Raw genomic sequence first — 10,038 nt, forward strand, 5'->3', positions numbered from 1 at the left:
ACCGCTATCCTTTCGACGATCCTGGTGAATCGCTTGGCAAGCTGCATGGTCTTTTGGCCAAAATCTCGACGTAATGAATTAAAGGTAAACATTCGGCAGAAGTCTGCCTGGTTGGGTGAAAGACTAAAGACAAAAGGGAAATCTCCAACCAGAAGGTTTATTTTAAAAACCCGACGTTTCAAAGCCTGACCGGCTTCTTCTTCAGGGGTGAGGTGGCCCGAGGTGCACGGCGCTTATATGCGCTTTCTTGCCGACAGTTGCCGCAAGCCTTGACAATAGAGGGGGGGCAAGGTCCCCGTGGTGCGGTTGATGTTTTCCGCTGTATTCTGTACATGCCACGACTCGAGGAGAAGCTGCCGGCGCCAACAGCTTTCCTGTTCCAGGATCACCGCGTCGTCAGGACTAATGCGGTGGTCACATTTTTCGCAGTGTTCCGCTACTGCACTCCTTTCGCTGTTCAGCTGACGCAGATCGTTTTTATGCTGCCGCATCCTTTCGCGGAATTTCTTTGTTTCCCCAAGGCGGTATCCGCGCGGGGGGTCACGAAGTAATTGCTTGCCACCCGAAAAAATTAGGCGTGCTGCAATGACCTTGAGGGACAGCGACTTTTGTCGGCAGAGGCCGACAACAGTGCGTCCGCGATTCTGCTGTCTGTGGCGTCGCGTGCTTTACCACATGGACCATTCTGTGCTTGAGGGGACACCGTCGCCGCCCTATCTGTCGGCGACCGACGGCGCGCCTTTGCTTGTCGTGGCACAGAAACAAAAAAAACCCTCATTCACCCCTTGGAAACACGCCTCAACTCATTTCCGACAAAAAGGAATGTAACGAGATGCTCGTGTCCAGCATAGTATCGCGATAGAAACGATACATCGTAAATGTATTTCACTACTGAGATACAAATACATTTTTCAAATGTATCTCGATACAGAAATGCAGATACTCAAAAGTATCTCTGAAATATGATCGTGATACTCTTGTATCGCGATACTGCCCAGCCCTGCTGCATACATACTACTACTACAGTGGAGGGAACGACCCACACCCTAAGGAGCTTCGCCCCTAAAAGGATGCAAGTGTATCATAAATTACCCCTTCAAATATTTTTGATATTGTTAGAAGCACGGATGTAGGCCGATAGTTCGCTAAGGTATTGATATCACCGCCTATATGTACTGCAGTGACGTTTGCCACTTTTAACTGCTCTGGAAATACACCATTAGTGAGGGTGAGGTTGATAATATAAGCTAAGACATCACATATCAATGGTGATATCATTTTCAACTCAACAGAACCTATTTCATCGATCCCCGATGCAACATTATTTTTAAGCTTTCTGATTAAGCTTTCTACTTCAACCAGATCTGTGGGTACGAGAAAAATAGAATACGGCAAAGGAGACTTATCAGGAGTTGGAGCATTATCTCTGTTTCCATCCGTTGAGGCGTAGGAACCCGCATTTATGAAGTGTTCATTCATAACATTGGCCAACCTTTCACGGCTTGATGTCTCACCATTAATTGTTAGATCTTGTGTCCTATCCCAACCTTCATTTCTGTTCGTAAGCCCATTTATGACCTCCCACAGCTTCCTCTGATCGTTGTAGATTTTTCAAATAATTTTTCGTACTAGTTCGATTTAGCCTTCCGTGTCTCTGAATTTAAAACGTTTCTGTATTTCTTGTATTGAGCTAAGGCGTCTGTGTTCCGCGAACGGATGAAATCATGGTACAATTTATTGTTTGTTTGAATGCGTCGGTAAAGATCACAATGTATAAAAGGCTTTCTGCATTTTTTATTTCTATCACATGAGCGCTTCTGAAGTGGAAATGCCGCGTCATAACTAGCACTAAACAACCGCAGGAATGTGTTATAAGCATCATCAGGATTATCTTGCCCATGAGCAGTGTTCCAATCTATGTTCTGAACTAGATGAAAAAAATGTTCTTAAGTTTTGCTGTTCTTAATTCGATGAAAAGATGTCTCTGTTTTCTGAATAATTTGAGAAGTCGTGCAAGAAAGATGGGCATATGATCACTTATGTCATACGCAAATACCCCGGTTTTTATATGCTGTGAACTTAAACTTGAAGCGCGTATATCAAGGAGCGTAGCACTTGTTAATGTAGCCCTAGTGGGTGAACTTGTAAAATTTGCACTTTCATTGTAAGTATAAGCGTCTCAAAATGTTTGGCATAAGGATCATTGGAACAGATTTCAATGTTTATGTTGCCCATGATTATGCAAGGAGTATTCCGGCGAACAGTTGATAACGCAATATCAAGAAACTTAATTTTTTTTTTGTGGCCGTGTGGTGGCCTATATACACCAATTACTATAAATGGGCCAACACACATCGTCATGCATTCAACATCATCGTTCATAAGAGTATGCGTATCAACTGAAGTAATGTAGAGTACTGGGCGAGTTGGTATAGATTCATGTTGAAGCGAAGCGCGAGGAAAACAGGACACAGCAAAGAACACACAGGACAGGCGCTAGCTGGGAACTACAGTTTATTGGCAAAAATCCGCATCTTATAGTTGGCAATGACAACACCGATCTGACATCACGTGAACGTCCTCAAAAAACGAAAAAAGCAACCAAAACTGAATTAAACAGACTGTAACCACTTGCGCAAAGCCAGAAAACATGGGTTATCTACAGAACTACGAACCGAAGTCACCTCACAAGTTTTTTTGAAGGTAAGCGTACTCCGCTTCTATTAGATGTATCGATGGGTGACACGCACGAGCCTTCTTCCTGTTATATCGAGGCAGCCTCAACCATTTCCCTTGCCTTCTGGTGCTTGTGAGCGAACAAGACCTGTGTCGCCTCAAAAAGCGGCGAACATCCATTACAACTATTGCAATGCATCGCCAAGTGTGTGTACGGCGTGCCTTTTAAGGAGCTCAGGTGCTCTCTGAGACGTACATTCAGGCAGCGCCCTGTAAAAGAGTGTATTATTGTGAGATAACTGATATTTATTCTCCAACCAAAGTTACGAAGACACGTAAAAACCCGACGTTTCGGAACCAGCTCGGTTCCTTCCTCAGGGGGGACTGCGGCGGCTTGGCAGCGGCCTCTTTAAGGCACTCTCGCGGCGGTTAACGACCCCACGCATTACCGAGGAGCGTAGCCCATGCGCATACACAGGGGGGAGAGTTCCGAGTGAACGGTTGATATTTTGAGTGGTCCTCTGTATATGCCACGACTCCAGTAGTAACCTCCTCCTCCACTTGGTTTCACTTTCGAGGATGGCGGTTCCGTTGAAGTCTATTCTGTGGTCAAACGTCTCTGCGTGCTCGGCGACGGCGCTGCGTTCTTTGTTGAGTTTACGGACGTCGTTGACGTGTTGCCTAATCCGTTCGGGGAAGTTTTGGTCTCGCCGATGTATGACGAGGGGCAGTCGGCACACGGTATTTTGTAAACGACGCCGGGCGCCCTGTCTTTTGTTGGTCGGTCTTTCGGGCGGGGAAGGAAGCGGCCCAGCGTGCATGAAGGCACGTGCGCGATGTGCACGCCTTCTTTCCTAAAAATCCGAGCCAACGCCTCGCTGGCTCCCTGGACGTATGGGACCGACACGCGTTTTGGAGAGCTGTTCGTCAATGCTGGCTGGGAGTCGCGTAACCTCTTTTTCTCTGCGCGGCGGGCGACGGATCGAATGAAATTTCTGGGATAACCGTTTTTTCTGAGGTCCGCAATTACGCGGGCCTCTTCTTTCCGGCGTTCCGTGTCAGTGGAACATATCTTTTTGGCTCTCTGAAGTAATGTGGACACAACGGAGGCCTTGTGGGTGGAGGGATGGGACGAATCGTATTGAAGGTACCGGCCGGTGTGCGTCGGCTTCCTGTAAACGGAGAACTCCAAGTCACTGCCCCTTCTTGCCACCTGGACGTCGAGAAAGGGGAGGGTGCGGTCGCGTTCACACTCGACCGTGAACTGTATGGCTGGGTGAACGGAATTTAGGTGCAGTCTGAAGTTTTCAATTTCAGATGTCTTCACGACACAAAAGCAATCGTCCACGTAGCGAAGAGCCCAAGCTCTTTCTTCGCTACGTGGACGATTGCTTTTGTGTCGTGAAGACATCTGAAATTGAAAACTTCAGACTGCACCTAAATTCCGTTCACCCAGCCATACAGTTCACGGTCGAGTGTGAACGCGACCGCACCCTCCCCTTTCTCGACGTCCAGGTGGCAAGAAGGGGCAGTGACTTGGAGTTCTCCGTTTACAGGAAGCCGACGCACACCGGCCGGTACCTTCAATACGATTCGTCCCATCCCTCCACCCACAAGGCCTCCGTTGTGTCCACATTACTTCAGAGAGCCAAAAAGATATGTTCCACTGACACGGAACGCCGGAAAGAAGAGGCCCGCGTAATTGCGGACCTCAGAAAAAACGGTTATCCCAGAAATTTCATTCGATCCGTCGCCCGCCGCGCAGAGAAAAAGAGGTTACGCGACTCCCAGCCAGCATTGACGAACAGCTCTCCAAAACGCGTGTCGGTCCCATACGTCCAGGGAGCCAGCGAGGCGTTGGCTCGGATTTTTAGGAAAGAAGGCGTGCACATCGCGCACGTGCCTTCATGCACGCTGGGCCGCTTCCTTCCCCGCCCGAAAGACCGACCAACAAAAGACAGGGCGCCCGGCGTCGTTTACAAAATACCGTGTGCCGACTGCCCCTCGTCATACATCGGCGAGACCAAAAACTTCCCCGAACGGATTAGGCAACACGTCAACGACGTCCGTAAACTCAACAAAGAACGCAGCGCCGTCGCCGAGCACGCAGAGACGTTTGACCACAGAATAGACTTCAACGGAACCGCCATCCTCGAAAGTGAAACCAAGTGGAGGAGGAGGTTACTACTGGAGTCGTGGCATATACAGAGGACCACTCAAAATATCAACCGTTCATTCGGAACTCTCCCCCCTGTGTATGCGCATGGGCTACGCTCCTCGGTAATGCGTGGGGTCGTTAACCGCCGCGAGAGTGCCTTAAAGAGGCCGCTGCCAAGCCGCCGCAGTCCCCCCTGAGGAAGGAACCGAGCTGGTTCCGAAACGTCGGGTTTTTACGTGTCTTCGTAACTTTGGTTGGAGAATAAATATCAGTTATCTCAGTTTACTTACCCAACCAGACAGAATTCTGTCTAATGTTTACCTTCAGTGTATTATTGTTTATAATGACCCGGTTGCCTTCAATAATTCCTGCTCTGTATCTGTAGAAGGGTTTATGGAACTCTTGGCCTTTTACTTAAAGTCTACAGTTGTTGCCTGGGACAGGAATGTCTACGTCCAAACATCAGGCGTATGCGTCGGCTCGAAGGTTGCGCCTATTCTAAGCGACATCTTTTTGAGCCATGTGGGCAGGTTGATACATCATGATCTGGAAGGGAGGATCTAAAAAGTTTCCGTTATGTGGATGATTTTCTTGTGGTTTGTCGAGAACATCACCCCACACGCATCATGATAGATATTCTGAAGGTTTTTAAGGAGAGGGGTCTTGGTTTGAAGTTGACAGTTGATGTCCCTCAGAACAATTTTCTTCAGTTTTTGTATTTGGGTTTAACCTTCGCTCCCGACCATGTTTGTTGGATTTACTCGCCCAGAACAAGAAAATCGCTGTTGAAGTTTTCATCGGCTCATTCGCGTTTGGTAAAAAGTGGTATATCCACTAATTGTCTACACGCGGCTGTCACTAAATCATGCTTTCACCAAGTAGAGTGCCGTTTCGTTAGGCAGGTGAACCGGCTGCGTGAAGCCAGGTTTCTGGATGAAGTTCTAGTTTCGGCGTCAAGCAGAATTTTGCGCAAGATAAAAATGGAGGTGCCTGGTGGTGCGCATGTCATTGAGCGACAGAAGGTGACCGACAAGTTTGTGGTTATTCCATATATGCATGGAGTGTCACACCGGTTAAAAAAATTACAGCATATCCACAGGTGAATGATGGAAGAGCTTGGGCGAAGCTCCCGAATCAATCATGGTCCCGGGATTCGCTTCTCGTTGAGCCCGTTTCGCAGCGGCGTCCTTAGCGCGCACCGTCACGGGATCCGCCTGGCTGCGGCCAAGCGAGCGCCCGCCGCTGCGCATCGTCCACGCTCCGCCAACGATCCGACACGTACGGCGACGATCCAGGAGAATAAGAGAGGCGCTCGCTCCCCGCGCATCCCCACGCAGCCCACGCAGCAGCCAGTCGGAGAGGATGGATGGATGGATGCTACGAGCGTCCCCTTTATAACATGTCTGCCACCAGGCTCGAAGAAAAAAAAGAAAAAAAAGAAAAAAAGCTTCATTGTTTCATGTTGGCCTAAAACCTTATCTACATTGAATAAATCTATGTTATTATACCAAAAAATATAAATTCACGGTCCATCTCTCTGCCTCTTAAGGCAGAATGACCTTATTTTCCCCCATTATTTATTTTTGTACTTTATCTCTACTTTTCTGCCACCAATACTCTAACCGTCTCTTACTTATTTCTATCGCGGACGTGTTCAGCTTTCCATTGTTGTCCCTAAAACCCAAGGCTCCATGTAGACTCGTGCCCACACGTATACCTGGGTGAATATCGCCACATTCAATCAGTACATGTTCCATCGCTTCCTTAGTTCCCCCGCAGCATGTACATTGTTCTTCTTCGTTACTGAATCTCGCTTTATAACTACGCGTTCTAAGGCAGGCCGACCTTGCTTCAAACAGTAAAGCGCTTCCCCTTGAATTATCATAAAACCTTTCCCTCCTTATTTCGTTTTTTCCCTTTCGGTAATTACTCAGAGCCGGCTTCTTTTCCATCGCTGCCATCCAATAAGTCCTCTCCGCCTCTCTGACCTTCCGCTTAATGCTCCTTGTTGCCATATCGCCCGCACTGTTAGCCATATATTTACTGGTGAGCCTCCTAGTTCTTTTTCTCCACTGCGTGTCAACGTTTTTTCTATACAAATACCTGAAAACCTTCTCTGCCCATCTACTCTTCCTCATTTTCCTCAGCCTCTCTCCGAATCTCATTTTGCTCTGAGCTTCCCGCACTTCAAAGCCTGTCCATCCCATATCACCCTTTACCGCCTCATTTGTCGTCTTCCCGTGAGCGCCCAACGCGAGGCGGCCCACCGTCCTTTGATTTACATCCATTACTGATTGTACCTTTGACTTCATGCACACCACTGCGTTCCCAAATGTAAGCCCCGGGACCATCACACCCTTCCACAGCCCTCGAAGCACCTCGTACCTATTGTACCCCCATAAAGCTCTGTGCTTCATAATTGCAGCATTCTTCTTTCCCTTTGCTACCGATGCTTTCTCTTGTACCTCCATATATCTATCCCCCTCATTTACCCATACTCCGAGGTACTTGTACTCGCTTACCCTCGGTATTTTTTGGCCCTGTATAAAGACCGCATGGTCTTCGTGATCATTGAATACCATCAATCCACATTTTGTTGCACTAAATCCTAGTCCTAGAGCCTCACATTCCCTTCCGCATATATCTGCCAGTCGCTGTATATCATCTTGACTGTCCGCAAATAAGACAATATCATCAGCATAAAATAGACCTGGAAGCTTCTGCTCAACCATCGTGCCGACCTGTTTGTGTGACAAATTAAATCCAATGTTGCTACCTTCTAGCGCTTTTTCCATCCTCACCATGTACAGCATGAATAACAGCGGGGACAAAGGACATCCCTGTCTCAGCCCCTTGCTAATTTCAACACTGTCCTTGCGACTTATTCCTTCCCATTCTATACAAACTGTATTTTCTCGGTATATTTCCCTCAAAAGCTGTATACAGTCGTCACCTATGCCCACTTCTTTCAGTATATCCCACAAAATTTCCTGATTAACGTTGTCATACGCCCCGGTATTATCTAGATAAGCTACGTATAAGGGCCTGTTTTCTATTTTCGATATTTCTATACACTGGGTAAGAACAAACAGATTATCGTCTAACCGCCTGTCGATTCGAAATCCATTCTGAAGTTCTCCCAAAATATCATTTTGTTCTACCCACGCTTCTATTTTTAATTTTACTGCCTGCATCGCCAACCATAGCACCGATGTAATGGTTAGCGGTCTGTACGAGCGAATGTTATCCTTTTCTCCCCTGCCTTTACAGATTAAGTTCATTCTACTTTTTCGCCAACTGTCTGGTATTTCCCTCTCCTGTAAGCACTTTTCTGCGGCTTTCAGCAGTGCTTCTTTAGTGTTATGTCCGAGTTCGTTAATGAGGCTGACGGGAACCCCATCTAAGCCCGGTGTAGTGCGCTTAAAAACTTTTCCTTCGGCTTTCTTCCAATTGAAATTCTCTAGTACTACATCTTCGTCGGTTGCACTCCTTTGCGTACTTTTACTCACCGGGGGAATCCCCTGGGCGACCTTTTTAAGCGAATCGGCTGTTATCTTTCGGATGTAACCTAGCGCTTCATACCCTTCCAATTGATTTCCTCCTTCATCTACCATATGTTGTTGCATTGTGACAGACTTCCTACCCAGCGCTTTTAGGTGGCTCCAAAATATCCTAGGCGCGGCCTTCTTCTTTTCGCGAATCTCTGTCATCCAGCGTTCACTTTCACCTTTAATTTTTGCCTCGACTAATTTCTGCACAATGGATTTTTGCTCTAAATATATTTCCCATATTTGGTTGACTTCGTCCTGTGGCCGCTTCTCCTTTTTTGCTTGTCTGTGCTCCCGTGATGCCTCACGTCGCTTCTCGATCGCCTCCCGGATTTCATTGTTCCACCAACTTTTTGGCGTTCTCTTTCCTTTCCAACAAATAGTTTTCTTCTCTTTTTCCATTTCTTTTGTGATTATATGTAGCAGCTCACTATACTTCCAGTCTTTACCTGGTAGTTTGTCTACGTTTTCCTCGACTCTTGCGGCTATATTTGTTATTTGTTTGTCATTTAGATACAAGCTGCCAAACTTTGATTCTATGTTCTTATTATCAGTTTTATATCCCATTTGTAATATTATGCGTTTATGATCACTACCCAAGCTGTTAATGCCTTCCTCGTCTATTCTCATCTCTCTAAGTTTGTCATATATTCCTTCTGTCATGAGACAATAATCAATGCTCGATTGCCGGTTTCCGACTTCCCACGTGATCTGCCCCTCACACTTAGGCCCCACGTTAACTATCTCAAGACTATGTTGCTCGCAGAGATCTAGCAATAACTTGCCATTGGTGTCTGAATATCCGTCAAGGTCATGAATGTGAGCGTTCATGTCCCCTAGAAGGATTATTTCGGCATCATGACCAAATTCTTTAATATCGGTGCTTATGCATTTCACTATCTCCAGATTCTTTTCTCTGCAGTTATTCCCCGTCCACAAGTAAGCTACACCTAGCCACGTTTTCTTTCCACCTACTGTGCCCGAAACCCACATGTGCTCTGAACACGTTTGTTTCACTCTATCCAATTTTTTTCTGCTATGGATTAGCATTCCAACACCCCCACCTCTCCTTTCTGATGTGATCCTGTTACATCCTTCCCAAATATAATTGTCAATATGTGGTGGCTCTTCCAAGTCTCTAAGGTGTGTTTCTGTAACCGCATAAACACCTATCTGTTCCTTGCTTAACTGCTCCTCGATCTCTAAACATTTTGCCTTTTTTCTGCCACCCTGTATGTTTATGTAACTAATTGCAACACGCACCTTCTCCCTTCTTTTACCTTTTCTCTGGTTTTTCGCTATACTGCCGGTCAAAGAGTCCCCCTGGTTGTTTTCCTCATTACAAGCTACCCTGGGCACGAAGGGCCCGCGTGCCCCCCCAAAAAGCTACTGCGCGTCCTGCCAGTCGCCAGCCCACCTCATGACCAAGCCTCTTATCGAAGTGAATTCTGTCTCTTTGGAAACCGCCCCACCTGTGCACCTCCCTGTTTATATCCACTACCTCGAAGCCCTTCTCTCGACTAATTCGCCATATCTCTTTGTTTGCGTCGACAACCGCTCTTTGCAAGTTGATATTTCTCACTGGTACTTCCGGTATTGTGCATACCGCTATCTGCACCTGAGGGGAAATGGCGCGCATGTCATCAACCCCTTTCG

The sequence above is a fragment of the Rhipicephalus sanguineus genome, chromosome 1, assembly GCF_013339695.2.
Source record: "Rhipicephalus sanguineus isolate Rsan-2018 chromosome 1, BIME_Rsan_1.4, whole genome shotgun sequence".
Lineage (NCBI taxonomy): Eukaryota > Metazoa > Arthropoda > Arachnida > Ixodida > Ixodidae > Rhipicephalus > Rhipicephalus sanguineus.